Source organism: Botryllus schlosseri, chromosome 1, assembly GCF_051294905.1.
Source record: "Botryllus schlosseri isolate E-star chromosome 1, Bs_hap1, whole genome shotgun sequence".
Taxonomy (NCBI): domain Eukaryota; kingdom Metazoa; phylum Chordata; class Ascidiacea; order Stolidobranchia; family Styelidae; genus Botryllus; species Botryllus schlosseri.
Window position 1 is genome coordinate 3,690,596 of NC_137236.1, and position 12,962 is coordinate 3,703,557.

Here is a 12,962-nt window from a genome sequence, read left to right on the forward strand (position 1 = left end):
GGCCGTGAATAGCAATAAAGTTGCATGGCCACCACTGACATAGACTCTCTGCTTACACTGAGTAGAAGGAATGTGCTCACAAGTACAGGTAAAACAGGCACCCAACTGTGGGGTCTGGGGGCGAAGCCTCCGCAAGTTTGGCTCATCACCCTGTGGCGGCCCAAGACCGACGTTTTTTGGGGTGGGCGGACGAAGTGCTTTTTCGGCCTGGATTTGCGGATGGTCGGTATAGCTGCTGTAAGGTGTCTTAGTGCAGCGCATTTTATTTGTAGTTGCCAGAGTAGCCTGCGTCTGGTGATAGTGAGCATGAGCAAGGTAGCACGGCAAGGTGCTTGGTTCGACTCCGAAACGCGTCTTCTGTTGATATTGTCCCACAGAAGAATATTATTCGAGTTGGCGTGGTCGGTTGAACGACCTTCGCCACGAAAAACTGTTAACGACTCTCGGCGGTAGCACGTTTATTTGGACAATAAGGCATTTATACCTCGACACAGCAGACTCATGAAGATAATAGTTGATTAGGATCAAAACCTTCTAAAAGTCACTCTCTAGCATCATATAATTACAAAAAACGGTTGCATATTTAGATTTTGGCTTCATTTCAGTTTTAAAGGTTCACCGGTCCGCAAGACATTTTTAGAAATTTTACCGGTCCGCGAGGTGAAAAAGGTTGAGAACCACTGTTCTATAAGACTCGATTCAAGTCTTGTGTATTAGTAGCGATACTTATAACATAGGCCTGAAAACTGTGTTTACCTGTAGTCATACATATGTTAAGAGGTAAAAGAATGAGTATATCATGGTTTTTACTGGTGGTGCCGACAACCAGTGTTGGGATGACTCGAGTCACTTTTTTCGTATGACTTGACTTGAGTCGAGTCACTTTGCATAAATGACTTGACTTGACGTGTCAGAAATGTGGTTTGACTGGTGACTCGAAGCAAAATTTACGAGTCAATATCAAGTCATCGAGTAACGGTGTCAAAAAAAATCACTGATCTTGCATATATTCAAATTGTTCTCGATACGCTGGTGTGACCTGTCAGGGTGAGCAATCACTCAATGATTTTGCATTTTACCGAGCCTCTCTTGTTCGATCACATATAAATTGAACGCAAAAAGTGATCGGAGCTCGTAACCTAGCAATAAAGTAATGTAATGGCAAAGCATATATCTTTTTACTATATATTGCTAAATGTGGTCGGTAGCCATCATCACCAAACCTCTTGTATTTTAATGAAGTTTTCAAGTTTATATTACTCGTCAGCCATTGGTACAGGCCTAAATTGTATCTCACGGATGTGTTTGTGGCTAGTGCATTCCATCTTATCAATTTGTTTCAAATTTCTGAGGTTTTCCATTCTCTATTTCAGCTGATAATTATAGACTGAGGCTATACGGTTATTTCAGGAGTTCAACAGTTATATGTATGCGACGGGCGATACCAAGCATTTTTGAACGTACATTAAACTATCTATTCGTCCCCCGGTTACAAATAAATGGCAACTTTCAAACAGCTATCAAAATGCAATGACACAATTACTCTTTGTACTTAGAAAATTCAACTTGACTTGAATTATGACTCGACTTGACTCGAGTCACATTCGGAAATCGATTGACTTAACTTAACTCGAGTCAAAATGTGCAATAACTCGAGATGACTTGTGACTCGAATGTAGTGACTTGATCCCAACACTGCCGACAATACGCCACTATTCGGATCTGAAATCATTGATTTGTCAAAAAAATGCAATTTATGATTTACTCAGTTTGAGCCTCCTCATGTATCAGTCCGGCATTGATGTTTGTCAGATTCCGACTGATCGGTTGAGATTGTCGTGCAAACGTCTTTTAAGGGAGAAATCTTGATGCACCAGAGTAACAGCCTCTCAGATGAGATGTTGTGTATGATGATCATCTGACAGTCCACTGTAATAAAATCGAGAGTGGTTGTATAAAGTAAATTCAGTAAATTTATCTATCTATAGAAAGCAGAACACCCGACCACATTCATCTATTTTATATAGCGTACGGGCTGAAATGGTCAAGTTTTCCTCGGTGTTACTCAGGTAGAAGTGACGTCATACATTTCTACTCAAGTACAATTAGGGGTAGCGATTTACAAGTAACTTAAAAGATGAATGCCAGTTTTGCCAACAAAACTGATAACTGTTCATGTAGAAGAGTAAGTAGTTCAAATTAATAACCACTCGAGTAATTAGTACTAGTATTTAAAAATCATTTTGGATTTTAGTACTGCAATAAATTAAAATGACTTCATTACTGGCCACCGCTGCTCGCAGAGGACCAGATTCCGTTTTCTAGTTTATTTCCCGTCCAAGCTTAGCATTGGTTGTGTGTGCTTGAAGCGATATGCAATGTATTTTGAATATCGGCTGCTACATCGGCATGATCGGCAAAGGTGTAGTTATTGGTTTGATCGGTAGCTGATGAAATATCCGGTAATGGTCAGGCTCTAGTTCAATACACAATGGCAGAGGACTGACTTGTACACCCTACACATTTTCAAAACTAGCATATATACCTACTTAATTTTCAAAACTAGCAACCATACCTACTTATTTTTTCAAAACTGGAACTACTTAATTTCCAAAACTAGTATCTGGACTTACTCATTTTTCAAAATTCGCCACTAGAAATAGAACTATAATTACTCAATTTTTAAAAATTAGAAACTCAAGCTAAAACTGGAACTACGCTCTTTTCAAAATCAGTAACTAGACCTAGAACTACCCAGTTTTCAAATCTAGCAACTAGAAGTAGAACTACTTAATTTTTAAAACTAGTAACTAGAATTACTCGTTTTCAAACATTCGCCACAAGAAATAGACTTACAATTACTCTATTTCTAAAAATTAGCAACTCGAGCTAAAATTGGAACTACACTCTTTTCAAAATCCGTAACTAGAACAAGGATTGTCTACTAGCACTATCCCTACTGAATTTTTTTCCTCAAAATGAGCAACTTGAACTAAAAGTAGAACTATTCTCTTTATAAATCCATGACTAGAATTATAACTACTTTGTCAAAAATTTGCACTAGGCTACCAACATAAGTGGTTACGATTTTAGACTAATTCAAATTCTAATTAAGAGTTTTCAGTGTAATGCAAAGTATGATCGGAATAATTACTTGTTTACTGGGAAATCACTGTAGCCCACTTGTACTTGAGTATAAATTTACGACGTTACTTCTACTTGTTTACCTACGGGCTGCGGCCTGCAGCTATCACAATACTATGTCCAAATGAACCATTTTGTCTACGAGAGAAGTAAAAGAAATATCAATTTTTTCAGCCAGTCTTAGAATCGAACAATCTCTCACCAATATGCTGTTTGATGATTTCTTCGAAACTAACCAGCCTGCGTTCTTGTAGATACTTCATCATCACTCTACGGATACTGTAATGAAATGATTCCCTTCAATGGCAGGCAAATACACAAAGACCCTGCATTGTAGTTAACAGACCGAATTAGCTACTGAATTATACTCAGTTTATACGTAGTGCGGGAGTATAATGTAATAGACAACATTGCGATAGGAATATGACTTCCTGTTACAATTATTCCGAGTCTTTACAAGTGCATGTAACACGTGTTGTGAGACGCATTTGCTAAACCTACTTGCATTGCTGTTCGGTCATATCGATTACTATCGAATGTCTTGCATTTTAATGTCGGCTACTAATTTTCCTCGCTTTCAGCAGTTTCTGGTTGCATTTTCAAGTACGAATAGTGTGGTCACTTTACTATTCTTTGAAATTACAATGAAATGTCGGTCTTGGCCGTTTGAGTCACGTGTCATACGACTTGGTTCGAGTCATGCCCAATGACTCAAGTCCAAGTCAACTCAATTTACAGATTGACTTAAGTCGAGAAGATAAATTTCCGTATTCTGAGAAAATGACTCGAGTCAAGTCATCAGAAAATCGTGACTCGAGTCATTACAACCCTGTTGTTAGTTGTCGAGTCGGACTCGAGTCATTATCTTGAAAATGGAAAATGTCTCTACTCGAGTCAGTTTGTGTTTTGAATCGACATATGCTCGAGTCATCGACCATGGCTCGGCCAACTCATGTGACTCAAGACATTCTTCTCGACTTGATCCAAGTCTCACCTACTAATACTTGAAAAACAGGCCCAGAACTGTGTTTTATCTAGTTTAATAAGCAATTTACGAATGACCAACATGGGTATATCACCGCTGTTACTGGTGGTGGAGAGAAAATAACAAATATCAGATCTGGAATCATTGATTTCTTTTCAAAAATTCAAATTCATACTTTACTCACTTTTAACCTACTCAGTATGTCTGTCAGCCATTTATGATGTTAGTCAGGCTGCAGCTGATCGGTTGAGATTGAAACACAATTGGCTTTTATGATGAGCTTATGATACATTGGAGGAGCAGGCCTTTACATGATATAATATGTGCGATCATCTTCTGCTTGCAATCCACTGTAACAAAATCAAGAGTGTTGGTGTGAGGTAGAATCAATGAACCTGTCAATCTAGAACAGGTTCTTCGACCCAGGTATTCCTACAAGCAGATGTGGTATATAGAGAGTTAGTCAGATCAGAGTACTCGAATGTGAATCAAGTATTAATTGTGATGAGAGTCGACTAGTAAAATTATGCACGGTAGTCGTTTCATCATATATTATTTCCACTAACATACTTTTGAAGGACTATTTCGGTATGCTCTTAACGAGCAATCGAGATTCAATGCTTCCGCAGTGTAAAAAAATATTATTACACCGTAATTTTTGTTGATGACCTCCTGCTGGTAACTAGTCCAGGACTAGTATGAGTTAATTTATCAACAAAAATTATTATTTTTATAATATTGTATTTCTCGAGTCACGATTTTCTGATGACTCAAGTCATTTTATCAAATTGTGGAAATAACTCGACTGTGTATTGACTCGACTTGGACTCGAGTCATTGCTCATGACTCGAGACTCAGAAGGTCAAGACCGACATTTCATTGTAATTTCGAAGAATAGTAAAGTAACCACACTATTGAGATTTCTTCTATTGGTTCTGGTACTTGAAAATGTGACTAGAAGCTGCTAAAAGTGAGGAAAATGAGTATATTATAAATGCGAACCATTCGATATTACCAGACAGAGTTATAAAATGTTGATTTAATCTGACTTGAACTGGAAACTGAGCAGTCAACGCAATGACTTGGACTTGAGTCATAATATCATGACTCGGACTCGACCCTCTGCTCGCTGACTTGGACTCGGACACGACTCAGTGGTGAATTGAAAACGACTCGACTCGATACCAAATCAAAACTATAAAAGTAAGATTGACTTGTGACTCATAGCCTTATGACTTGGTTACAACTATGCCTCGGAAGGTATTTTGTTATTGAATAGTACACAGAATTGTACAAGCTTAGGCTACAATTTAGGTAGTTGCCGGAAACTAACAACCGGTTTTTGAGTAGTTTCAACTTCCAGTCGCGTATTTTAAAAAGTGAGTCGTTTTAGTTCGAATAGCGCATTTAAAATGAAAATAAAAATAAAAAAGGGAAAATACATGTCATCGTTTGGCCCAAATCAATCTTTTGCATTTTCGTTCTTTTCCACTTTCTTCCATTCTATTGAGCCGAGACCTTTAGCGGCTTGCGTTCCTACACAGAAAACTACATATGGTCAATGACGTCAGCATTGTAATTTTGTAGAACTTTCGATAGGTCAATCGGAGGTGGGTTGGCTACTTACTAAGTTGCGTCACGACTTGGACAAAAAGAAAATTTTAAGCTTTTCTGAATTAGATTAGAATTAGAGCTACACAAGTTTCTCCAAATTAGATTAGAATTAGAGCTACACAGCTTTTCCAAATTAGATTATAATTATAATTACTGATTTTGCAAAAATTGTCTATGGGCCTACACCAAGCCTGGATCGTTTTTTACTATACCAGGGGTCACCGCAATTGCCGTCGATATGATTTGAGATTTTGGAAGTACCGCGAAATAAAGCATTTTGAGATGCTAAAATTGATTTCAGTTTTCAAATTATGATTGCTGTTGTTTCAAAATAAGCTATTCACATGTGCCCAACAACACTATTCCACACTAGCTGAAACAGCTTCTGCGATGGCAACAGCATTCCCTAGAGGGAGAGTCTGCTTATATCAATAAGCATACTGTCTTGACGTGCAATGGCCCAGAGACTGCCATGACAAAGCGCCCCAGGACGTCCCCACAAGATCAATGTTTAGGATGAGATAGTCTTTCGGATTAGATTAAAATTAGATTACTGGCATCTGGCAGTTCCCTCACTTCTGCCTTGAAGTGACATAATGAAAGGTGTTGATAGAGAAAACCCACTTCAAGTGTTTGGAAAGCAAAGTCACTCTTTAAAAACCAGTGATCACCTCTCTTTACGATTTTTTGGGACAGGTTTCTCTCTCATGCCACTTTGCTAACACACAATCAAAATGACAAATCCCGTTACCAGTGCTTCATTTTATATGTCACACCACATTTGCAGGATGTTGTGGAAGTAAGAGATATTTGTATCGCGTAAAGTTCAGGGAATGCTTCACGTAAAATTTCCATCTAAACTGCATGACACATATCTTATTACCTTGTAAGGTCTGAGATAACTGAACTCCAACAAACCTGTCAGGTATCGTTCTGGTCGCCTGATTTGGGCACACTAGCCGGTATTTGCTTTTCCGTCTTTTTTCTTGAGTGACCGAATCTTCCGACGAATATTATCTTGAAACGACGTCGGTTGGGATTTTATTGAGTATAGGAATCATTTGAGAAGTCATTTCGTTTTTTAGCTTCCTTTCTGTGAGAAATTCCGCTGTACGCTGTTCTTTGATTTCAGGAGCTATCCTAGAATGTAGGAATCGGTTAATATGATCGAGAAATACAGGCCTCGTATCATGATATCTTAATATATTTTCAGAAATAGCACCAATGCTATTAGAGATGTCAATAGTTTGGAGCAGTGGTTCTCGCAGTTTTTAGAGCGCGACCAAATTTTGTGTTACTTTACATTTCGCAACCCAAGATTCGCACACAGTAGAAATGCATTTCTGACGCAAGTAAGCCCATGCAACTATTTTACGAGCATGTATGAATCCGACAAGGTGCAGACAAAAAGACGATCGATATCGAAGTACGCTACCTATACTTTTCCGGAGTACTCAAGTAGATTTGATTAGATCTGCTAACAATATTTAGGCCGAACCACTTACTTTTTCGACTTTGGATTATGCAAACTAGAAGTTGGTTTTGGGATAGGTTCCGAGCACTTTTACCAATAAATTTCCATAACGGTTCACGTAGCGTCTGTATCATGGTCATTCAATTTATTTTCAAAAATGACACCAATTATTGAAAATATTTCTTGGCTCATTTTCAATTCGGTATTTTGCATTATCAGTGCTGCAAATTAACCACAATCGACAACACACGGCATGCGATTTATTTAGTTAGTTGCATATCTTCAAATGTCGTGGTTCGAGTTCTAGTTGCACATCTGAAAAATCCAGTGGTTTGAACTAGTTTGCTGATTTACATTATTTTAAGAAGTGTGTAGGCCTATACCAGTGATTCTCATTGGCTAAAAGATGATCAAGTGTTGTCAAGCAGGAATGACGGCAGAAAATAAAGCAGATAACGATCAAATTTAATGTCGGATATAATATTGCAAATATCAGCATCAATAGGAATTTTACCTGGTTTCCAATGAAACTTCAAGACTTGACCTGTGACTGGTCCAAAAATGTCGCGATTGATGTTGAAACTTCTCAAAGATTTCAAAGCGTGTTCGATTGTCTGTGTGTGAATTTGGTGAATGCGAATCAGAGCTATCTTCTAACTTCTAACATGTACGCTGGAATTCTTCCGATCTCGTATCACTCGACATTCCGTGATAACTACACCGCGCCGATCTTAGCATTGGAACAGAAGTCCCTGAAAACATGATCGCGTCAGTTTATCGAAGCACTCATAAGGTAAACGTGTTAGTCAATAGCAAGGAAAAGCTATACAGTCGAGTATGCTATTTAGAAAATTTCGTTTTGCCTCCTTTTGGCAAAAATAAGCGGAGACACTGCTTTGTCCAAATTAACCGGAAAATCAATTGCCCTCTTATGGCAACCCGGTGAACCCTTACACTAATCTGAAAGCCTTTCGTGAACCCCATATTTTTGTCAAGTCACCAAAAAACCTATCAGAATACACATCTAATGCGTTACTATAGAACTCTAATGAGTGCGGAATGACTTATGCATCAAGCTTCGGTGGTAAGAAAAACAAAACTGTTAAAACATGATCATCTCACAAAATACAAGACTGTAAATCAGTGTGACTTCTGTCCCATGAAACTCGAGACTGGCTCAGAGCAAACTTGGAAAACTAAATAATTATAGGTATCCAATCACACCAATTAGAGGAAATTACAGCAATCTAATTATAATATACTTTGTGAAGTGTTCCTTTGCTGTAATTTCAATTCTAATTCAGTTCGTGGAATGTTTCTAACCTCGCGTTTAAATTCTGATCAAATTTCTGGTTTTCCCAAAAATGCTACAGGGAACTGTATCGTGCGAATCGAGTCAAGCTCGCTGTACAGACCGTTGTCGTTCTCATGCTTATGAGGCTGAGGTCTGATTTAATATGAACTGAGCTTCATTTCATGTCCAAGTTTTCGCGAATTAAGTGATTCTAATTCCAATCTAATTTTGGAAAATTGTGTAGATCTAACTCTGATTCTAATCTTAATTTGAAAAAAGTCTAGTAATAATTATAATTCTAAATCTAGTATAGTTTGTAAAAAAACTGTGGCTTTTAGCCATCATTCTATTTCCAATCTGATTTTGAAAAGTTGAAAAAGATCTAGTTGTTCAAATGTTGCTCATAGAGCCCCTGAAGCTATCGTGTGAAACCCCGGTTAGGAATCATTGCTTCTAGATAGCCTAATTGGAAAGTACGTTAATAGTTGTGATTATGACATACCTACAAGTTTTTGACACATCTAGGAAGATTGTGAGCACAAAGTCGAATTTTGCGTTGCATTTTTCAGTTTGACCCGCTTTGCATTTTCAATCTTTGCAACATTCTTCCATTCTATTGCGTTGAGACCTTCAGCGGCTTGCGTTCCTACACAAAAAATCACAGGTGGTCATGAAGTCAGCATCGCACTTTTCTACTAGTGGTAACCATAGATGGCTGGTACTTTCTAAGTAGCTTCACGCAGGGTTGTTGATTCTACTTGAGTAATTTCTTGAAATGACTCGACTCGAGTCAATTTTTGTATTGACTCGACTTGAACTCGAGTCATTGCGTATGACTCTAACCAAGACACATAGCTCAAGACGGGGACGGCCAAGACGGACATTTCATTGTAACTTCGAAATATAGTGAAGCCACCGCATCATTGGTATGTCTTCCATTAGTCCTGATACTTGGAAAATACGGCCACGAGCTGTTAGGACTGAAGAAAAGTACGACATTCTATAACACTCGAGTAGAAGTGAAAAAAGTGGGTTGAATCGGATTGAACTCAAAACTGAACAGTGAACACAACTACTGTGTTTCCATGCAGTGCCGACGAACGACCAAAAGGCCATGACGCATGCATTGTACATGTCGGCGGTGTTTCCATGACCAGGCCTAATCCAACCTGTCTTGGCCGAACAAGACTGACATATGTTCGTTTTTATCTTACTTATTCGCTATGAATTTTACCACATCACAAGATTGTGATGAAATGACTCGACAGGAAGGAGCCGATACGACTAGAATCGGCCATTCAATCAAACTACCCACTTCGACCTGGAACATGTAGGTAGGCTGAAATTAAACATAGAAAAATGGTCCGGGAATGAATGTTTGGGGTTGCAACGCCTTGCATTTCAAGCTCGAAAGTCCGTCTTTTTGAAATGCTGATTCTATCTCCAATATTACTTAGCTCATTTGCAATTCAGTAGTTTGTATTACAGTGTTAACAGTTGTTAGTTCGTTGTGTTTGAATTAGTACGGCATCAGATTTTCGAAGGTCGTTAGGTTTAGATCAGAGGTTCTAAAACTGGGGGCGTGAAACCATCTGAAGAGAGGTGCGAAGCTGTGATCAATTAAAAAAAAATTCGCGCTTTGCGCAGTTTACCTCCAATTCCATATTAGAGGATTCTCACATCAACAGTCATAACTAGGGCGATTTTTGTTACATGTCAAAAAATGTCACAATTGTTTACAAAGTTATATACAACTTTTTTGCAATCTGCATTTCGTTTATATTGTAGATTTCGCAGTGTCAGTGCACTTATCGTCTGACATTTACCGCTTGCAGCCTACTTTATAGGCCTACTGTTGTAGACGGCTCATTGTCTGCTCATTGTGAATCATAAGCATTCAAATGAAACAAATAGGTTGGCATGGTGATATGCACAACGTACCGCAATAACCTTGCTGAAGCAACACTGCGTGGGCAATGCATGGTACTTATATAAATAAGCGTTGTACTTCTAAACATTTCAATTATTTCTACCATAACACGTAATGTTACTACTGCAATGCTTCATATGGCCAGATTTCGTTAAAACAAATTTTTTCATGTAAAATTTTTTCAGTTATAGCGGCAAAATAAAATTTTCAGGATGAACTACTTCGTAAGAACAAACAGTTCCGATCAGAGGTGAAGATAAGTAGTACATTTCTAGCGTTATGTGGGAAAACAACTAATTTGTATACGCTAGATCAAATTTGGTCAGTTTTTTTTAGGTGGAAAATGTCAAAATTTTGATTTTTAGGTCAAAATCTTTCGATTTTTAGGTAAAAAATCCCTGATCAATACCATCCATGCCATCAAACTGTCCGCTGGGATTGGCTGCGTTCTGATTGCGTTTGTGATATGACGATAAGGGGGTGCAAAATTTTACAATATCAAAAAGGGGGACATATTAAAGATCTAATTTAAATTGCAAGTTTCGCGTAGCGAGTACAGATTTTGGAAATCCAGTAGTTTATTCAAGTCTGGTTACAGTACTGTACAGTACGGTAGCCTACAAGTCTAGTCACGTTTTCCTTACATTTCAGCGAGTTGATACAATTTGCCACTTAGTCAGAGGTGAAGTCATGAATCGAACGGGAGCACATCCCTTGGACATGCCGATGGCGGAATTGATGGCAATCTGAATAGAAGATGTCAAGAATGTGACAGCAACGTATCGAGTTATATGAATATATGCGGGAAAATAATGTACCAGCATCTGAGATCTGATGACCATACCTACAACGCACTTGATATCAAAAATGAAGCATAAAGTTTCTCATTTAATTCCAACTTTTTGATATTTGCCGTCGACTTACACACACTTGCCACAAACAAATTTTCAGTTCCAGCAGGTGTATTTGTGTCTGAAGCTAGCTCAAAATTGCCTTCACTTTATCATATTTGTCAGTCGGTGAGACAGACACCGACGGTTCTATATCGAGGCAAAGGTATTGTTAGCGGCAAGTTTCAAGCTGAGATACGCCCGCGTGTTTGTGAAAGCACAGTCTGTTGAAGTGGTCTGGCGGACAGTCTTGAGATGAACCGAGTCACTTTGCAAAAATGACTTGACTCGGTGTTTCAGAAATGCGGATTGACTCGTGACTCGAAGCAAAATCAAGTCAAGTCATCAAAAAATCGGTGTCTCTATATATCGTTGTATACTTTACAAAATGTTCGGATTGTTCTCGATACGCCGGTGTTACTTGTGAGAGCGACGAATCTCATTCATTCAATGATCTTGCGTTTTACTGAACTAGAGTAGGTCAGCACCATAATACTGACGAGTTTGTGCTGAATATTAGCCCGCTCATACCTGGTCGAACGAAAACTTTTTCGCCAAGATACAAATTCCTCTTACCATCCTTCTCATTCTATTACGTCTTCTGTTGATTTATCATCCTTTTACGTCTGCTCACAGCTTGATTAACTCGAATCTCATTCCCTTTAAGGTTGTTGCCCTGCAATGGTAGTCACAAAGTCGCAAATATGTTTACAGACAGACTTGTACAATAGGTGTTAAAAAACAAAACTTTTTTTCATATTTTCATCACCTGTCAAATCGTCAGGTTATCTTGAAAAAACTTTGCACAACAAATTTGACTCAATTCCAACCAGCAGATGCCGAGGTCAGTCAAATTGAAATTTTTGTTATTTTATAAATAGTAGTATTTACGGTGACCAATTTCGTATCTCCGACATGACCAAAAATCGTGTTCCAGGTATGCCTGAAGATTCAGGGATGTCTTTTCCACTTGTTTTGATCTTGACAAGGCCCTATGGTGGAGTTTGGTGAAGACATCGCCAGTGAACGAAAAAAAAGATATGACATGGATTAGCTGGAAATTATTCCACTTCATCGACATAGACACGTTTAAACGATGTTGAGATAAGTTTCAAATAGAGTAGACCTACTTTATGCGCTGAAATGAGGTAACCTGACGATTTGACAACCAAGTCGATGAGATTTGAAAAAACTTTTTTTCCTTTTCTGAACACCCCTATCTTACAGCCATTGCTAGCTCAGAATCATGACTACTGACAGGCTGAGGATGGGTTTTAAGCGTCAGAACTCCTGTTTCAAGCTCGAAACTGCGTATTTTTGAAAAGCCGATTCTAGCTCCAATACTTCTCAGTTCATTTGTATTTCAGTAGTATGTATTATTATCAGTTAGTAGTTAGTTGTGTTTTAGTTGGTACGGCATCGGATTTTCGATGGTCATTAGTTCTAGATCTGATTGAAGTTGCAAGTTTTGCAAAGTGAGTGCAGATTTTGGAAATCCAGTAGTTTGTACAAGTCTGGTTACGGCGCCGGAATAGTGGTTTAAAGGTAAACATGGACGCATCTACCGACATTTTCCATACCATTCAGCGAGTCGACACAATTTGTCACTTCTTTGGAAGTGAGGTCTCGAA

The 12,962-nt window shown here is 38.4% G+C and overlaps 1 long non-coding RNA gene across 4 annotated transcripts; it reads right to left on the bottom strand.

Moving 5' to 3' along the window:
• Window positions 1–702: 702 nt before the first annotated feature.
• Window positions 703–12,091, bottom strand: LOC145440069 (uncharacterized). 4 transcript variants are annotated; one of them, XR_013915419.1, is made up of 5 exons: window positions 11,863–12,091; window positions 11,075–11,187; window positions 9,014–9,157; window positions 6,662–7,969; window positions 4,686–5,665 (listed from the first exon to the last, which is right to left on the bottom strand). It is a non-coding gene; the product is annotated as an uncharacterized LOC145440069 (long non-coding RNA). The 4 variants fall into 4 exon arrangements; XR_013915418.1 differs by lacking the exons at window positions 4,686–5,665; window positions 11,863–12,091 and adding an exon at window positions 703–4,479 and having other exon boundaries at window positions 11,075–11,849; XR_013915420.1 differs by lacking the exon at window positions 11,863–12,091 and having other exon boundaries at window positions 4,683–5,665; window positions 6,662–6,883; window positions 11,075–11,849.
• Between the last annotated feature and the right edge of the window lie 871 nt (window positions 12,092–12,962).